The following is a 19,387-nucleotide window of genomic DNA, read 5'->3' on the forward strand; positions in this document are numbered from 1 at the left end:
CTGAGTTTTACAAGAAGATTAATAATAAGCTAACCCTTCAGCACATTTGAATGAGGGCAACACCGAGAAGGCCCACTGAGCTCCTCAGAGAGCCCGCCCTCCCCACACCCAGGCCCAGGGAGGGGTGAGACCAGCTTAAGGGCTGGAGTCAAGGAATGTCAGAGAATTTGCCTTGCTCCTTAGGAAATGTGGCATCAGAGACCAGGGCAGAAAAGGGCCTCCAACACGAGAACTGGGTCCGGGGCTGCGAAGGGCTGAAAGAGCTGCAGTGCACCCACCGCATGCTGTCCCCGAACTGGCGTCTCCTTCAGGCCCACGGTTGGGAGGGCAGCCGGGGCTGAGCTTCACACTGCGCCTCACACTTCACTAGTCAGCTCACTCCCTGTCACGCACCATGGCAATGGCAACGGCCACATCCAATGAGGGCACGGGGAGCTCCGAAGTGACATCCCCCTCCGCCCTCTGCAGGCACCTGGCCTCAGGGGGTGGTTTCAGGCCCTCTCCACACCTATGCTTCTTCCTCTTCTCTCTCCTCTCCTCTGAATTCTAAGTGTGGCATTCAGTGCTACAGCAAAACCATTTGCCAATCCATGGAAAAGACTGTCTTGTTTTCTATTGAGTCTGTTTTGCAGGAGGGGTTAATGACTTTACACAGCATAACAATCTATAAGCTCCAAAGCCCTAACAATTCTCTTAATTCAAATGTAATAATAATAATAAAACTAACATTTTCTAGCCCTTACTCTGTGTCAGACACTCTGTCAAGTACTTGACTTTTCTTTTTGGTGAGGAAGATCGGCCCCGTGCTAACATCAATATCCATTGCCAACCTTCCTCTTTTTGCCGAGGATGATTAGCCCTGAGCTAACACCTGTACCCATCTTCCACTATTTTGTATATGGGATACCGCCAGCATGGGTTGATGAGCGATGCACAGGTCCACACTTGGGATCCAAACTTGCAAACCCTGGGCTGCCGAAGTGGAATGAGTGAACTTAACCACTAAGCCCCCAGGCCGGCCCCAGTACTCAACTATTTTGATCTTGCGTCAACCTAATGAAAGGCAGTATGACAACAGTCCTCCCTCAGTATTGGTAGGGGATGCAGATACCAAAATCCGGTGATGCTCAAGTCGCTTATATAAAACGGCACAGTATTTGCATATAACCTACACACATACTCCTGTATGCTTTAAATCATCTCTAGATTACTTACAATACCTATTACAACGTAAATACTATGTAAATAGTAGTTATACTGTATTGCTTAGGGAATAATGACAAGAAAACAAAAGTCTGTACAGTTTCAATACAGATGGAACTATTGTAGTCCTTTCAATCTACGGCTGGTTGAATCTGTGGATGTGGAACCTGTGGATACGGAGAGCTGACCGTTTTCCCACTTTACAGATGAGCAAACAGAAGCTCAGAATTTGAGTAATTTCACAAGGTCAAGTGCTGGCAGGTGGTGGAGCTGGGGTTAGAACTAGGTTTGCCCTCTAAGATTAAAGGCCTAGAAGCAGCTGACTACCGGGGGGGATGTGGCAAAGGGATCCAGGAAAGCAACATGAGGTAGTTTCTGCTCCCAAAAGATGGGGCAATGGGAGCACCAATTACAACTCAATGCACTTGAAACAGTATCAAATATGTGTAAATCCACGAGATCATAAAGACACAATAAAAACATGGTCTTTATCACTTTGTTACTATTGCAGGATGCCTGTGAACCAACTTTTATGTTGAAAATCAGTAAATAAAAGGAAAGCAAACATTTAACCTGTTTTTCCTATACAAACTGTAGTGCTGGATAACCAAACTGCAGAAGACAGGGACGGTTCTTTCTATAAAAATATTTTTTTCTACCAGAAATAGACAGAATTAAAACATTCCTATTTTCCAATCCCTAATGAAAAAACAGATGTAGGCACTGATCATCAATGGCTGCTAACATTGATACCCGCTCAACACAAGGTTGACATAAGAGAAGCCATATTGTAGAAAGGAAAAACATATTGTAACTTTAAATGACCTCTGACTAACTAGCCCAGACATGTTCTATAGATTTTGTGCCCCCTCCCAGCTGCTTTAAGATGATAACTTTTGTTATTTCAAGTTCCTTAGGAATATGATGATCCCCAGGCAGAGAGCCCATGCTGATAGCCATCATCAATGACAACTGAAAGATCAGGGTATAAGGTCCGTTGCTCCATTCTCTGATGCATATCCAGTATAACAAACGACTCTCAGGAACTGGGACCAGATGTCTGCCCCACCCAGAGGCCAGCCACCTCCCCCACCTGGAGACCAGCCCCGTACATAACTGGCCTGTTAGGCTTTGTTCTGAGAGACGGTTCTTTTGGACATGAGTCGGCCATCTTCCCTCTTGCTAGCAAGCTGTAATAAAGTCCTTTCTCTCCTACCACCTTGCCTCCTGACTAGTGGCATGTCTTGTGGTGGGCAGACAAGCCCACTTGGGCGGTAACAACATCACTAAATGAAAGACAATGAGACATTATGTGTCTCCCAATGGAAAAACACACCATCACCTTATGAAGAATGCCGGACCCAAAACAAAACACTCGAATCTAATTGAGCCTTTGATACAGGAAATACAGAGGACAGAAGAACGTGTTAAAATACACCACAGTGATGGAATCAGCAAAATACCATCCATGGGAAACTGCTGGACAAACGACTTAGTGCCTTCCACAAATAAACTGCAAGGGAAAAAAAGAGAGAAGAGGGGAAGCTACAGACTCTAAGAGACAAACTATTGTAATGTGTCAACCTTATTTGGATCCTATTTCAACAAACCACCACAAAAATAACATTATAACCCTTACAAGAAAATTGGAAAATCTGATGCTGACAGGATATTTGATAATATTAAGGAAAAGGTGTGATAATGATATCGAGGTTATGTTTTAAAAAGAGTCCTGATCTTCTAGAAATACCTACTAAAATACGGAGAAGATGATACAGGGGTTTCCTTCCACATAATACTGGATGGGAGAAGAGTGAGAAATAGAACAAAGTCAGCCATGAGTTAATAATTGTTAACGCTGTGTGATGCTTACGTAAGAATTTACTACATTTTTTTCTATCTAATTTTATATATGTTTGAAATTTTCCATGAAACCCCCAGCTCAGTATACACACTCCCAGGTCTAGTCTGTCTTCCCTCACTCCTACTTGACATGGCCTTTCCCTTCTCCATTCTCCTGTAACCTGGGTTTCTTCTGGGCTTCGCAGACTTCAAAGTACTCATTTACCAGAATAACCCTTAAGGTTCCCCCCTTTTCCATAACAATACTCCTGTACTTCCTCCAGAGAATCAATACGTAAATAGCTAAAAGCTAGTAAATTAGGAGTGTTTATTTTTGTTAATGCAACCTTTCCATTCTCCTTGTAAATACAGCTTCTCTAATGGATTTCTGTGTTTGTAGATCATTCACTGCCTAAGGGAGAAGGAAATCAGGCATTTTTAACTCAAGTGCTGGAAGTCACTGCCAACTCCACATCAATCAGAAAGAAAAAAACATTCTGGAAATTTTAACAGAGGTGTACATGAAAATAAGTCCTTTTCTGGCCCGAATGTCCTGCCTGTTATGCAATCTTCTACATGAGAAGAATTCTTTATATTCAGTCTATGAGCACGTGGCCATTCTGTCACTTTGGAAGAGAAATCAATGAAATATTTAAAAATTAACAGTGTTCTGGGAGCGTCATTTACCAGACCCAGCTGCAGCCTCTCAATGTGGGACATTCAAGGCATATTTAAATTCAGTGTCTTTATAACAAACTCAAACTCAGTGGCCTGACTTCACTGAGAAGTAATAACACTGGGCTCACAGGCAATTTGTGTGCATGTGTGTCGGTGGGGGGGGGCACAAATGCAGGATGGGTGCCAGGAGCACCTGGATTTGGGAATGCAGGTTCTGACTACCCATACTCTAAAGCCTGCTACTCTGTAATCAAAGGATTTGCACTGTCATTTTCTATCTGACTTTCTAGAAGGAAAATAAATAAAAGTAAGATAGTTTTAGTGAAGTAGAATGCTAGGTTAAGTATAGAGGTTAAGCTTGAGCTAGGTGTTCAGATCCATCAGCTCCCACTTACTGCCACTCATCAGCATATTACTTAACCTCTCGGAGCCTCAGTTTCCTTATATAATTAATGACAGTCCCTGTCCTCAGTGATTTATTTTGAGGATAATATAACATTAAGGCATACAGACTGCTTAGCCCAGCAGGAGGCATGGAGTAAGCACTTGAGAAATGTTAGCTAGTCAGGTGGGCTCTTTTTAACAGAGCGAATGGATGAATTAAACACTGCAACAGGGGCCGGCCCAGTGGCTCAGCGGTTAAATGCGCAATTCTGCTTTGGTGGCCTGGGGTTCTCCAGTTCAGATCCCGGGTGCAGATGTGGCACTGCTGGGCAAGCCATGCTGTGGTAGGCGTCCCACATACAAAGTGGAGGAAGATGGGCACAGATGTTAGCTCAGGGCCAGTCTTCCTCAGCAAAAAGAGGAGGATTGGCAGCAGATGTTAGCTCAGGGCAAATCTTCCTCAAAAAAAAAAAACAAAAACAAAAAACATTGCAACAATTCTCCTAGACAAAAGAAAGGCATTATAATTATTACACTAATATCTCAACTCTACTGACCTTTCATACTGTTTCCTCAATCACAACTACCCTGCAAGGTTGAAAAGACAGGTGTTATTTTTACTGCTGAGGGCATGATGTTAACTGAGAAGTGAAACTTTCATTCAAGGTCACATGGTCAGCTAGCATTGAGTTGCGGCAGAAAGAGGGTATCGTGACTCTCAGTTCCATGCCCTTTCTTCCAGAGCACAGCTCCCTTTGTACCTTTCTGAAAGGTACCAAGCTCTTTTTACTACTTTTTTTTCCTCCAGTTTGGCTGCCTTCCCTTTCTCCAGAAGAACAAGACTCTGCCAAGCTAGAAAGATTAGGTAACTGTCATCTTTGGGTTTCCTGAACATCAAGAGGCCAGGAAATAATTTCCCTGTCTGTAAATCTCTCCAGCTAGAAAGCAACTAAAATAAATAAACCAAAAGAAATTCAAAAATTAATAAATATATGTACATTTATATGTAAATAAAATATTATATAAGTAAATACATAAATTAATAAATTTGAAAATATATAAAAGGGGGGCTTAGACCATCCCCCTTAAAAACATTTTTGAGCAGCATTTGACTGAGCAAGGAAAATCCAAAGAAGGAATTTGGAAGGTAGCCTGCTTTTCCATCACAGGTGTAAGCTGAGTGTGTTTGGAGACTGTGTGGGGACCAAAGTGTGCAGTGACAGGATGTGGCTCCCCAGTGGTCCCCCCACCGCTGAGACCCTTTCACATGTCAGAGCCAGCTGCTTCACCAGCATGGGGGCTAAGCAGGGACACAGTCCCTTGTGCACATCTTACAAGACTTACACAGAGTGCACCAAAATAGACCATGTAGCTTATCCTGCACAGGGTGGGAGTGGAGAGTTTCACAGGAACATTCCACTTATCCGGTGGTCAGACCCTATGGCTCCAAACCCCACGGTAGCCACCTGGAGCCACCTTTAGAGTATTACCTGTACCAATCTGTAAAATAAAGCACAGGCTAGAAGCAGACTGGATGCTGACAGCAGCAAGCCTCACAGTGGTGCTTGGAGAGGAGAGACAGAGCTGCACAAGATGGGGAGAGGAACCAGAGAGTCTGGGCCACGGAGTACAGGAGCAAGAACTCTACGCATTTCAATAGCCTGGACAAGTGTCACCGATATCGTACACAACAGAACTCAACAAATACTGCATACATTGCCAGAATGATGCTAGAGCTCGGAGAGACCCAGGAAATGGTTACCTCCTTAAGAAGCCTTTCTGACTCCCCCACTCCCTGCCTGAATCCACTTTCTCATTTGGTCCTCAATGAACCCAGTATGTGCCTTCTCTCATGGCATCTATAATGCTTTATTACACAATTTACCACGTTTTCTCTCCTTCCCTAAACAATAAACTCCTTGAGGGCAGGAACTGTGTCTAAGTCACACCCAGCTCCTAGCACAGTGCTGAGCACACAACTTGTAGCCAAATAAAGATTCGTTCAATGAGTGGACGACCAACGAGCCCAAGACATCAAGAGAGGCACTGCTATGTCCAAGACACCATGTTTTTAAAAGCAGGGGAGGAGGAGAAGGAATGTAAATAGCAAGAAAGCCATTTATAGTTTCAAAAGAACTCCAACAAATTGGTTCGAATATATACGTTAGAGCACTTTACATGAAAAGCTTCAATATTCTGTAAACAGTTGTCTATGAAATAAGATCCCTGTCCTCTATCTGCACATCGTGATTTCACTCATCCTTCAAGGTCTCTGCCCTCTGTGACGTGAATGCTCCTTCCTTGGAACTCCCAGGGCTTATGAGCAGCGCTGGTGAGGACATGAACCATCCTCAACATCGTTGGTAGGAATGGAAAACAGTGCAGCAACTTTAGAAAACAGTTGGGCAGTTTCTCAAATTTTAAAATGCAGAGTTCCCAGATGACCTCACAATTCCACTGCTAGATATATTAGCAGCACCTCTCTTCTGACACTTTCTGGCTCAGAAGGGTCCTGAGGAGTGCTACTTCCTCTCCCCAGGCCAGGGCAAACATTGCTTACTGATACTGTCTCTCTCTCTCAGTAAGTCCACAGGCAGCCCCAGAATCCTTCTCATGACACACAGCATTCCAGGCAGCCACTGGCAATCGATCTGAGTTTAAGCATGAAATAAAACATATATGCCCTCCCTAGAGTAGAATGACGCATGCATGTGTAAGTTCCTTGAGGTCAGAGACCATTTCTCACCTGTCACTGAAAACCTCGGAGACCTTAGCAGGTGCCGAGGATAGATGAGGCATTGAGGAGGTATTGGATCAAAGAACGCAGGAACACACCTGAATCCCCTAACAACATAGGAGGAATGAGATGACGTGAGGTTGGCCAAGACTTCATTTCTAGTTTTCCCATTCCGTCTTTTTCACTTTTAATCATACAGACAATTTAAATCAACATGGAATACACAGTCATATCCATAAACTGCTTGTACAATTATTTACTTGATATTTTTTAAGAGACTTTTTGTTTTTACTGTATAAATACAGTTTAGAAGGAAGCTTTATATTACAATCACTAGTAGAGAACCAGTATTGCTTGTCATAGAGGGAAACTATTAAAAATAAAAATGGGGGCCGGCCCGGTGGTACAGCAGATAAGTTCACATGTTCTGCTTCGGTGGCCCGGGGTTCACCAGTTCGGATCCTGGGTGCGGACATGGCACTGCTTGGCAAGCCATGCTGTGGTAGGCGTCCCACATATAAAGTAGAGGAAGACGAGCAGGGCCAGTCTTCCTCAGCAAAAAGAGGAGGATTGGTAGCAGAAGTTAGCTCAGGGCTAATCTTCCTCCAAATAAATAAACAAATAAAAATAAAAACAACGAAAAACACAGGTCTGGGTGTCATCTGAAAATCACCTCACGTCCACCAGTGATATGTTCATGAGAGGCAGTTCAGTGTGGTAGTGAACTCGAGTTAGAATCCTCACTCTGCCACTACCTGGCTGCGTGACCTTGGGAAGATGACATAATGTTTCTGAATCTCACTTTCCTCCTCGTTGTTATGAGGAATAATTACAGTTCCTACCTCACAGGCTTTGGAAACTAAATGAGTTCATCCATGTAAATGGTGTCAGAAGAGAGGTGCTTGGGTAGGTAAAAAGTACTCAATAAAATTTAGTTCCCCAACAAAACCAAATTCAGCAACATACAAAAACATACATATATCATCACCAAATTAGATTTATCCCATGAATGTAACATTGGTTTAACGTGAACATCTGAAAATCAATTAATGTGACAAGCCATGTCAATGAAATAAAGGGTAAAACCCACAGAATCCTCTCAATATATGCAGAAAAAGCATCGGACAAAATCTCGCACTCCTCCATGATAAAAACACTCAGCAAACTAGAACTAGAAAGGAACTTGCTCAACCCATACAGAGGAGCTACAAAACAACCCACAGCCAACATCAGACTTAATGGCAAAAGACTGAATGCTTTTCCCCCTAAGATTAGGACGAAGACAACGAGGTCTGCTCCCTATTCAACATTGTACAGCAGGTTCTAGCCAAGGAAATCAGGCAAGAAAACAAAATAAATGGTATCTATATTAGAAAGGAAGAAATAAAACTATCTCCTTTTGCAGATAACATGATCTTCTATGTAGGAAATCCTAAAAAAATCCACTGAAAAATTATTAGAAGAAACAAACATGTTTGGGGAGGTTGCAGGATACAAGATTAACATGCAAAAACCAATTGTGTCTCTATATGTTAGCAATGTGCAATCAAAAACGAAATTAGGAGAAAAAATTCTATTTATAATAGCATCAAAAATAATACAATACTTAGGAATAAATTTAGCAAAAGAAGCTCAAAATGTATACTCTGAAAACTATAAAACTTTGTTGAAAAAAGTAAAGACGATGCAAATAAATGAAAAGATATCCCATTTTCATGGATTGAAAGACTTAATTTGTTAAGATGGCAATACTCCCCAAACTGATATAGATCCAAGACAATCCCTATCAAAATCCTCAATTGACAAGCTGATCCTAAACTTTATAGAGAAATTCAAGGGACCCACCCAGAATGGCCAAAACAATCCTGAAAAAGAACAAAACTGGAGGTTGCATACTTCCCAATTTCAAAACATACTACAGAGCCAGCCCGGATGGCCTAGTGGTTAAAGTTTGGCAGGCTCCTCTTCGGCAGCCAGGGTTCAGTTCCCGGGTGTGGAACCACACCACTCGTCTGTCAGTAGCCATGCTGTGGCAGTGGCTCACATAGAAAAACTAGAAGGACTTACAACTAGAATATACAACTATGTACTGGGGCTTTGGGAAGGAAAAGAAAAAAGAGGAAGATTGGCAACAGATGTTAGCTCAGGGCAAATCTTTCCCAGCAAAAAAAAAAAAAAAAAAACTTACTACAAAGCTACAGTAATCAAAACTGTGTGGTGCTGGAATAAGGATAAACATACAGATCAATGGAACAGAACTGCTCATCCAGAAATAAACCCTCACATTTATAGTCAACTGATTTTCAACAAGAGTACCAAGACAATTCAATGCAAAAAGAATATTCTTTCAACAAACGGTGCTGGGACAACTGGATATCCACATACAAAAGAATGAAGTCGAACCTCTACCTCACACCATATATCAAATTAACTGAAAATGGATCAAAGACCCAAATGTAACAGCTAAAACCATAAAACTCTTAGAAGAAAATATAGGAATAAACCTTTGAGGTTGGAATATATAATGATGCCAAAAGCACAGCAATGAAATAAAAAATAGATAAACCAGACAGCATCAAAATTAAATTAAAAACTTCAAAGGACATCATCAAGAAAGTTAAAAGACAATCCACAGAATGGGAGAAAATATTTGTAAATCATATATCTGCTAAGTATGTAGGATATACAAAGAACTGTTAAAATTCAGTAATAAAAAGACAACCCACTTTTAAAAACAGGCAAAGGATCTGAACAGAATTTTCTCCAAAGAAGATCTACATTGGCCAGTAAGCACATAAAAAGATGATAATATCCTTAGGCATTAGGGAAACGCAAATCAAAATCACAGTGAGATACCACTTCACATCCATTAAAATGGCTGCAATCAAAAAGACTGATTATAACAAGCGTCAGTGAAGATGTGAAATTGGAACCCCCATACACTGCTGGTAGGAATGCAAAATGGTACAGCAACTTTGGGAAACAGTTTAGCAGTTCCTCAAATTTCTAAACACAGTTACCATATGACCTAGCAATTCCACTCCTAGGTATATTCCCAAGAGAAATGAAAATATACATCCACACAAAAACTGGTAGGTGAATGTTCCCAGCAGCATTATTTGTGATACCCAAAAAGTAGAAACAACTCAAATATCCATCAACTGATGAATGGATAAATCAAATATGGTATATCCATACAATGGAATATTACTCAGCCATAAAAAGGAATGAAGTATGGATACATGCTACAACATAGATGAACTTTGAAAATATTATGCTAAATGAGAGAAGCATAACATGCTTTTTAATGAAATGTCCAGAATAGGAAAATCTACAGAGATATAACATAGATTAATGGTGGCCTGGGCTAGAGGTGAGATTTGGGGGGAAACAGACGGTACTGCTAAAGGGCATGAGGTTTCTTTCTGGAGTAACAAAAATGTTAGAAAATCGATCATGATAATGGTTGCACAACTCTGTGAATATACTAAAAATTAATGAAATGTAGGCTTTAAACCAAAAAGATGTTAGTATTTGTATGACTACTTTGGGGAAACCTTGGCTATAACCTAAGCAGCAGTGGTACAAAGAGAGACAGAGCTGGAACAGGAGTTTGGGGTGTGTGGGAACTATGATGCTGCCTCTACAAACAGAGTCTGTGTTGAATAAAAATCAACAGAGAACAGACAGTAGGAGAGGAAAAAGAGAGCAATGGACACACCCACACTACCCCATGGAGCAGACCCCTAGACTGCAGGGTGAACTGGACCACCTTGGGGCAGGGCCAAAAGTGGGCACCACCTCCCGCCTTGTTTTTGTTACACCACCATCTGTCAGGTCCTGGGGCTGCCCCACCCAGGAGGAGAGACTCCTCAGATGACAACAACCTCTGGGTGGGGCCATGGGCTTTGAGGTTTAGAACAGCCCAACATGGGTCTCCTGCTCTCCTCCTACCTGAGCTCTCTTTCTATTGTGAGGAAACGGCGGCTGAGAGACAAGAAGGACTTGTGCAAGGTCACTTGGCTAGTTAGGGGCAGAGCTGGGGCTAACACCACAACTTCCTTATAAGACAAAGGGACCCAATACATAACAGACACGACAGAGCGGTAAAAGAAAAAGAAGAATATTAAATAGAAAGACAGAAAGAGAAAAGATGAAAGAATTAATTCTAATTCTGTGATAAAAACAAAAATCTACGTAAGAAAGGAATTACAATCAAAGGACATTACTTGGTTCTCTCTTGATCATCATTTACACATCTTAATAATATAGATGCTTTAAAGATGACTCAGGTTAAAACAGGGCTCTCACTGTATTGGGAGATGGGGCCAGGGAAGGGAGGGGGATGGTGTCAGAAAACGAAATCTTCATCCATCACAGCAGGAAGTAAACAGACAAGGTGGAGAACAGATAAATCAAAAAACAGCAGCGTAAGCATATCATTTAGAGATCCGGAGGCAACTACTGGAAGAAAGGGCGAGTTTAAGCAGCAGCCGTTGGGAAGAGATGGGCACTGGATGACTGTTTTTCATTTTGAGTCTTTCAGCATGTTCTTGCATCGCTTTGACCAAAAATTTAAAATTTCCTTTAAAAGACAACAACCCAAGGCCTCCCTACTAGCATTCAGACATCTGGCCAGTCCACAGCACTGTCTCCAGGCAGTCTTTGCTATGTAAGTGCCTCGCTGCGGCTCTTCTGGGACCAGAGGCCCCATCACCTGCAGCTTCTCCTGGCACAGGGGACCTGAGGTCAGAGCAGAGAAGTCCAAGTCAGCCTTGACATGGGCCCATGGAGAAGGCCTATCCTCCTCTTTGTTTACTGCAAGAAAAGATCCTGGCGGGGCTGAAGGGTTTGCCACTGCATTTGCCATTGCACTCAGCTGCTTCCTGTGTTGTCAGGGGTGAGGGGGCCTTTCTGTTGATAACCCAACCAGGCAGATGCCAGCCTCTCCGGAGGGGAGGTCATGCTGCCTGAGGCGACTCACCGATTTCCTCCCCTGGGGCCTATGACAGGCCACCACATGAAGGGCATCGACGTGACTTGGATCTGGGGAGAGGAGCTGCCTCTCAGAGGCACCTGGTAAAACCCAGAAAGGGAAGCCACTGCACCTGCTGTGGAAACAGGAGATTTCACGTTTGGCCACCAGATCGGAGCACACAGACCTCAGCTTCATCGACGTGAAACTGCAACCTGAACGTGGCTCAGTCTGAAAACAGACTTAGGCCCCCAACTCACATTTTCACTCACTCTAAAAGGGCAATTTCCCTATCTGTAAAATATGGAGGTTGGCCCGGCAGTGGTTCTCAAAACCTCCACTGTGATGTCAAAACCTCCACTGAGAAGGTTGCTGCAACAACTGTACTAATAACGGTTTAAGTAGTGAGGCTTGCAAATGAGGTGTTTTTATTATATGTGAAGGAGGGTTCATGACATCACTGCTTGCATGTTCCGCTCTTTTGGGAGAAAACAGGGTAGAACTGGGGAGGGCATTGGCTGTTAGGTGTGATGCATTGAGCATCATTAGTACTAAAAAAAAACCAAAACCAAAAACAACCAGTTAGGAATCACTGGACTTGAGCCTCGCTCAGGGCCCTTCCAACTCAAAAGCAAATGACTATGACTATAGATGAGACACTGCAGACAAAGGGCTTCCCTCAAGACCACACTTCCCAACATGGCTATCCATTCTTGCCAGGGTGTTTAGGGGGCCATAAACCTGTCCATGGACATTCTTGCCTTGTGCCTTTGCTCAAACTCTCTCCCTCCACTCCTTAGTGGACTGTCCTCTCTGGTTCTCAAATCCTACCCTTGACCATTGTCAAGGCCCAATTCAAGATAGATCTCCTCCATGAAGGTCTAACCAGCTGAACTCCACCACAACCTTCTTTTCTCTGAATTCTTAGAGAACTCACAGCCTAGAGTCCATAATTTCCTACTGCATTATAAACTGATTCATATTTCACTAATTCTTTTTTTTTTAAAGATTTTATTTTTTTCCTTTTTCTCCCCAAAGCCCCCAGGTACATAGTTGTATATTCTTCGTTGTGGGTCCCTCTAGTTGTGGCATGTGGGACGCCACCTCAGCGTGGTTTGATGAGCAGTGCCATGTCCACGCCCAGGATCCGAACCAACGAAACATTGGGCTGCCTGCAGCAGAGCGCACAAACTTAACCACTCGGCCATGGGGCCGGCCCCTCACTAATTCTTTGAATCATGAAAATGACTGGGAGAATCATCTTTTTGGGGGGTTTGACCAATAGCAACTAGCACAGAACTGGGCACATACTAGGCATTACTTGCTTAATTAATACTTCATGAACAATGTGTTGAATGCACGAGCCAATGGCCAAAATTCATGACTTCCAGTTAAAAATAATGATACAAAATTTAAAACATCACAGTTGTCTAAGGCACCATATCTAACCCACCTTACTACTATAAGAATCTAAGGAGCATTTTTTAGAAAATTCTTGTCATACAGTTTCCACCTTAAACCATAAAAAGCTCATTCCTCTTTCCCATATGAAGATACAGGAGACTTGGAGGTTGATGGCTCACCTCGAGTCTTGAATTCTTGCCTCACCATTTATATCTTGACAAAATCAGTCTTAAGTCATCACATTTGAAAAGTATAAATCGAAAATAGTTCTCAGGTGTCCCTTCACTTAACACTGAGTTATTGAGTGTCTTCTATAAGGGTCAGCCCTGCAGATTCCCTCTGATCCTAGCTGGGCCTTCACTGAAGTTAGACAATCCTCTCATTCATCCCCAATTGATTTCTTATTCCACCCACAGAGGCAGCTGTTCCAAACCTCTGGAAGTTGCCTGAACTTTCCTAACCCATCCACCACCTTTCCTTTCTGCAGAAGACCTCATCTCCTGCCTTATTTAAAAGACAGAGACCACACAACGTGGCTATCCTAAACACCCCTCCATTCCACGAAGAGATTACAATCGAGCACCACTGCTCTGTGATGACCTAAAGATGACGTAAACACAAAACCAAAAGGCCTACAGATGAAGTCATCACTGGGTCTTTCTCGGGCATCTCTCCAGAAGGTCATGTTTACTTTTTGCTCTCCTTGCACTGTTTCTGCTTTGTCGTAAGTCTATCAAAATGCCACTCAGCCAGAATGACTTCTGCAAGAAATTCGGCCTGAACCCAAGCTCTGCCTTCCAAAACAACTTCTTTCAAGAATTTGCGCCCAATTTGTTTTCTCCTCTGTTGTCAAGGGTCCAAGAGGGTACAGCCTAAATGGTAGTCCTCTGAGGCACATCACACACAGCCCTTGGCATAACGGCCTTGGCTAGGAAGCCGATATCCAAACTCTTTGCATCCTGGGAGGCGTCCCACACCCACTGACTGAATTCTGAAGTGTCTTTGTACAGACAAGGGGCCTTGACAGAATCTGTGAATCATAAAGTGTCTTCAGTTTCCTGTTGGCTCCATGGTACAGAGAGGCCAAAGATTTGTCTTCTTAAATTGACACACAATATATAATTAATAAATTGTTCCTTTAGGAGCGGAGGGCAGTCATCCAAAAGAGCCACACACTCCTCCTCTCCTCTATTTCCAGGGCCCTTTCTTCTCAGACTGGGATTTAGACATTATCTCACCCGCAGGCTCCTGTGGGGGCAGGCAGGTAACAAGAGGGCAGGCAGGCTGCTTTCTGTGGCCTGGTTTTTAAAGTCAGAGAGGCAGTGGCTGATTTAAAGGCACACAGCAAGTCAGGGACGCATCCTGTGTCCTCAGGCCACTGTACTGCTCTGTCTGCCTGGGAAAGCAAAGCGTGCCCTCAAAGCTTTTGGTTGGTTGCAAAATACTGAATGCAAGCAGAGGAAGAGGTCCTTCCTGACCTCGGTGTGTTGAAATGTGAGAACCACCTCAGGGCTTCTGCTCTGCATATTCCCTCCCCCTTCTCTCTGCCCGCTCAAGTTACACCCACCATCAGGGTGCCACTCCAGAGCACTGCCTACCGGATGCCCTTACTGACACCATGTCTCACCGCTCCTTCGGTTGCCTTCTGCAGGTAAACCTAGGGCTGAGTTTCTTGGTCACAGAGACCAACTCCCCTGGGAAAAACAAAATCCAGGGAGGCTCTGGAGGTCGAGGGGTTGGTAAGAGCTGTGGGTTGACTACACACGTGAGCCACATTCTTAATGATTACATAATTAATACATCATAACAATAAATATATAAATATAATAGTACTTACTACTTTCATGCATCCCCCATTTAATAAGAGCACCCCATGAAATACTAGCTGCTTCCCCACCACTGCTGGCCTGCCACTCACCGCCGAGAAGGCAGCAGCGTGCTCCACTCCCCTGCCCCACCTCTACTACTAATGCAGGGTCCATCCTCTGGATCCTAAACATAGCTTCGTTCCTCAAAACAACAGGACCAAAGGTCTTTTACAAAGACCCCAATGAGGTGACTGATGTCTGGTTTCGTCAACTACAAGTGAATAATTAATACATGCCAGTAAAGAAATAGACTCATTGTTATGGTGGCCACATGGAGGCTACAAAAGGCCATTTTGTGACGCTCTTGGTGGAACCCTGGGGCTGACAGCGGCCCAAAGAAACAGCTCTGAGAGTGTGGGCCGATCCTCAAACGTGGAGACTGGAGCTCTCACTGTTTTCCAGGAGCGTTGTCCCCAATATTAATTAGCTTGTGGCTTATTCATCACCTAATTCAGCTTGCTGGTCAATGACAGCAGTGGAGGCTCAGCGAAATGCACACAAGAAGGCGTGATTTATCAGAGGGGACGTAGAGTGTTCTCCTGGGGCCCTTTCTCAGTTTTTAAATTCATGCCTATTTCCTTCTCTGGGCCAGCCTCTGATCCCATCTGAGTAAAGCTCTCCACTCTTACTGGGTTTAAGACCCCACTCTTGGCCCAATGCCTAAAGCAAGTTTTTCCTTTCCCATTTCCAGCAGGGACTGAACAAGGCGGGCTTGGGTGCCTATAAAACCGGTCAGAACTGGCCGGGAAATATAATAAAGAAGCTTAGTGAGCAGAGAGCGAATGCCTCCAGCCAGAGGCTCAGTGTGCAGAACTAGCCAGAAGCACTGGCTTTGTAAGCAACAACACACTCTCCTTGTGGCCTAGTAACTGTCTTGGTAGACGGCAGCCAGCGCCATCCCGTAGCTCTATATCCACAGGAAAGTTTCACCTCCCCCAAGTGGACACTGGTGCTCAATAAATGCCTGCTAGCGACAGTAACCCCTGACCAGTTACACAAACACACACTCCCACATATTTCTGCCCTCAGGGCCAAAGCTGCCCTTACAGCAATCAGAGCTGAGAGCTGCTAGATATTTTCATTTCAGAGTGCTGTTCCCCAAAATTGCTACCTAGCTCCCTACTCCCACTTCCAGCCCACTGCCTGAAATTCCACCAGGAGAGACGTCAAAAATTTTGACTTAAAGCTTTGTTTCCCATTAACATGCCTCCCAGCCTATTTCCCTTCTGGTCAAATGACTTCTGAAGCACCTGCTCTGTACTGAATAGGAAATCTTTGTGTATTTAGCTCTTGAGGATATACACTTTCACTGGCTCTTTTCTTGAAAACAACTTCTGACACAGGAGAATGGGGGCAGCACAGGGCACTGTATGGCAATGGAGCTGGGAGGCCTCAGGGACAGTCACAGAGAAGATCTGATGGTGGAGAAAACAACCTTCAAGGCACTCACAATCCTGCCCAGGGACATGGACCTAGATTTTTGTCCTCCAACATCTGCGATCTCCAGGGTTGCCAGCATGGCTTCCAACAGGGGCTGTGCCCAAGAGTAAGAGAAGAGCCCTCACCCTAAAGGGGACACAGGCTGGAGGTGGAAAGGGGGAGCATGGGAACCAGCACTGTCACGTGATTTGCCCCTCAGGCCCGCAGGACTGCCCCAGTCTCCCTGCCTATGCCATGAGGGCATAGGCACCCACCAGCTGGCAGGAAAAGGTCATTGCCCTCTTCTTGGCCTGGCTAGAAGGGGAGCTGACGGCCCATCAGCCCTTGGGTTTTTGCTGTGCTGGGGAAACTAGGCAAGCACAGGTCAGATTCCTTGGTCCGGGGAGGGCACCTGGGCAGTCCTAGTGACCTTCCCTGCCAGGTTCTCCCTACAGAGAACAATGCTCCTGATGGAACATGCTTCCCGCCCCCACCTTCACCCCAAAACAGAGAGCACCCCCTTCTCTTCCTTTTCACAGAGGTGGTGTGGACCCACCGAGGGGGAGGGCTATCCTGGAAAACAGAAGCCACAACAGACAGGTAGGCATCTTCCCCATTCTTCAGAGCTCAAGAAAACCCAACCTTTTCCCCAGCAGTCAGCCCACTCGTCCCCTTCCCCCCACCTCCTTCCCCACCCTCAGCCAGCCGGAGAGAGAGAGCGATGCTAGTCTAGGCCAGAAGGCTTCAAAGCGGGTCAGAAGTGCCTCCTGTCTCATTAAAGCCCCCACACCCAAACACCGCCGCTTCGCCCCTCGCCCCTCGCCCCACCCATCGCACGTTCCCCGCAGGGCGCTGTGTGCCCCAGGCGGCTGCCAGGCGGGCCCAGGCGGCTCTCGCTGGCCCTGGGGGAGGCGATGGTGGCCGCGGCGCAAAGGCGGCGGCCGGCGCTCTGCAGTACCTGGGCGCGGGGATGTCGCCGCCGCCGAGCTCGCGGCCGCTGCAGGTGTCTCCGGTGCTCGGGATTAGCGCCGCTTCCTCTAGGGCCGGCGGCTCCGGCCCAGGCCGCGCACCTGCTGATGCCGCCGCCGACGACCCGCCCGAGCCCCGCTGTGTGTCCGCGCCTTCCTGCAGGGGGTCCGCGCCGCGGGGCCCGGGGTGAGCGGGAGGGGGAAGGGGCCCGAGTAGGGCCTGGGGTGCCGTCTCCGGGGGCTTCCGGGGACCCCAGGCCGCGCTAGCCCGGGCTCCACGCCGAGCGCCCCCAACGGGCTGGGAGAAAGTGCGCTGGCCCCTCGCGCATCCTCATGGCCACATCGCTGTCCCCAGCAGCATCCCAGTCCCTGCGCCGCCCCGGAGGCCTGCGAGCGCCGCTTACCTGGGTGTGCGGCAGGTCCAGGGGAGGGGCCCAAGGCTACGGCAGGGCACCGCGCCCGGGCACAGGATGCTCTGCCCGGCTCCGCTCAGCCGGCCGCCGCGCTCGGCCCCGCCCTCGGCCCCGCCCCTCCGCTCGCCGTGGCTCCGCCTCCCCGCCGGTGCCCGGCCCCTTCGCTGCGCGGCGGCTGCACAAAGAGCAGGAAATGGCTGCGGCGAGGGGCTCCCGGCTTGCCCCTCTCTGCGGCCCGCGCATCCCCGACCTACACCCCGGGCTCCCGCTCCCGGACAGCCAACTCCCCTGCTCTGGAGAGGAGGACTTGCGCCCAGACTCCCGTGCCTGGGAGCCACACCTGCAGCCGTGGGAGGACGGAAGCTTTGGGATCCATTTGGATCTCATTGATCTCACATTATTTGCAAGCGCTCATTTCTCTACCGAATATTTATTGAGCAGCTATGTTGTTCCAAGTACCGTGCTAGGAGCTGGATGTGCACTGGTGTACAAAAGACAGGGTCCCTGCCCTTTTGAAACTTGTTTATCAAAGAGGGCATACACTAAACCAGCAAAGGTCCCAGTTACGGCTGGGAAAAGTCCTGTGAAGGAAGGAACCGGGTGAAGTGCTAGAAAATAAGTCTAGGGGTGGGAAGAGGGGCCTCCGCCAATCGAGTCTGGTCTCTAATGCTGCTCCTCTGCTCAAGAACAACTCACTCCCTTTCAGTTCGAATCCCCAAAGCTGCCATCTCTTAAACAGGGACCTGCCTCAACTTCATTCAGGACGAACTGCCTAATGGACAAAAAGGAAAATATAGCGTGACGGGAAGGATTTCCTGGCCAAGCAGAGAAGGACCTGAGAGGATAGGCATCTTTCTCTTCAAAGCTTACCTGCCATTTAGGGCTCTCCAAAGACGGGTCTCACTGAGATGCAGCCGCTGAAGTCGGAGCACACCAAATCCCAACCCTGGGATCCTTTAGCAAATCGCTTCACCATTCTATTCCTGGGAGGCCCCCATATCTATAATGTGGGGAATAATAGTTGCCCTTCCGACCTCAAAGGGTAAATAATTTGAAGCAGTTGAGACATTTTAAGGTGTATATAGATATGAGGAATAAAGTCCTGCTACAAGGGAACCTTTCTGAAGTGTTTCCATGAGGCTCACAAATTTACATAATATAAAATGTGTCATTGCAACCATTTTTAAGTGTATAGTTCAGAGGCATTAAATACATTCATAATGTTGTGCAGCCGTTGCCACCATCCATCTCCAGAGCTCTTTTTATCTTGTAAAACTGAACTGTATACCCATTGAACACCAACTCCCCAATCTCCCTCCCCGAGCACCTGGCTACCACCATTCTGTTTTCTGTCTCCGATTTTGACTAAGTATCTCATATAAGTGGAATCACAGAGTATTTGTCTTTTTGAAACTGCTTATTTCACTTAGTACAATGTCCTTAAGTTTCATCCATATTGTAGCATATGTCAAAATTTCCTTCCTTTTTAAGGCTGA

At 45.8% G+C, this 19,387-nt stretch overlaps 1 protein-coding gene across 4 annotated transcripts in view; it reads right to left on the bottom strand.

The window, feature by feature from the left end:
• The window catches only part of CYFIP2 (cytoplasmic FMR1 interacting protein 2), a 125,201-nt gene extending 107,225 nt beyond the window's left edge, over positions 1-17,976 (bottom strand). The window contains exons 1-2 of one of the 4 annotated variants that reach the window (XM_046666410.1): positions 17,883-17,919; positions 17,469-17,635 (exon numbers count right to left, since the gene is read on the bottom strand). The gene's annotated coding sequence lies outside the window, so the exon portion shown is untranslated. Of the gene's footprint in view, positions 1-11,828; positions 11,848-17,468; positions 17,863-17,882 lie in introns of those variants that run through there. The other 3 variants (XM_046666411.1, XM_046666409.1, XM_046666412.1) reach the window with 3 other exon arrangements.
• Positions 17,977-19,387: the final 1,411 nt, after the last annotated feature.

Source organism: Equus quagga, chromosome 7, assembly GCF_021613505.1.
Source record: "Equus quagga isolate Etosha38 chromosome 7, UCLA_HA_Equagga_1.0, whole genome shotgun sequence".
Taxonomy (NCBI): domain Eukaryota; kingdom Metazoa; phylum Chordata; class Mammalia; order Perissodactyla; family Equidae; genus Equus; species Equus quagga.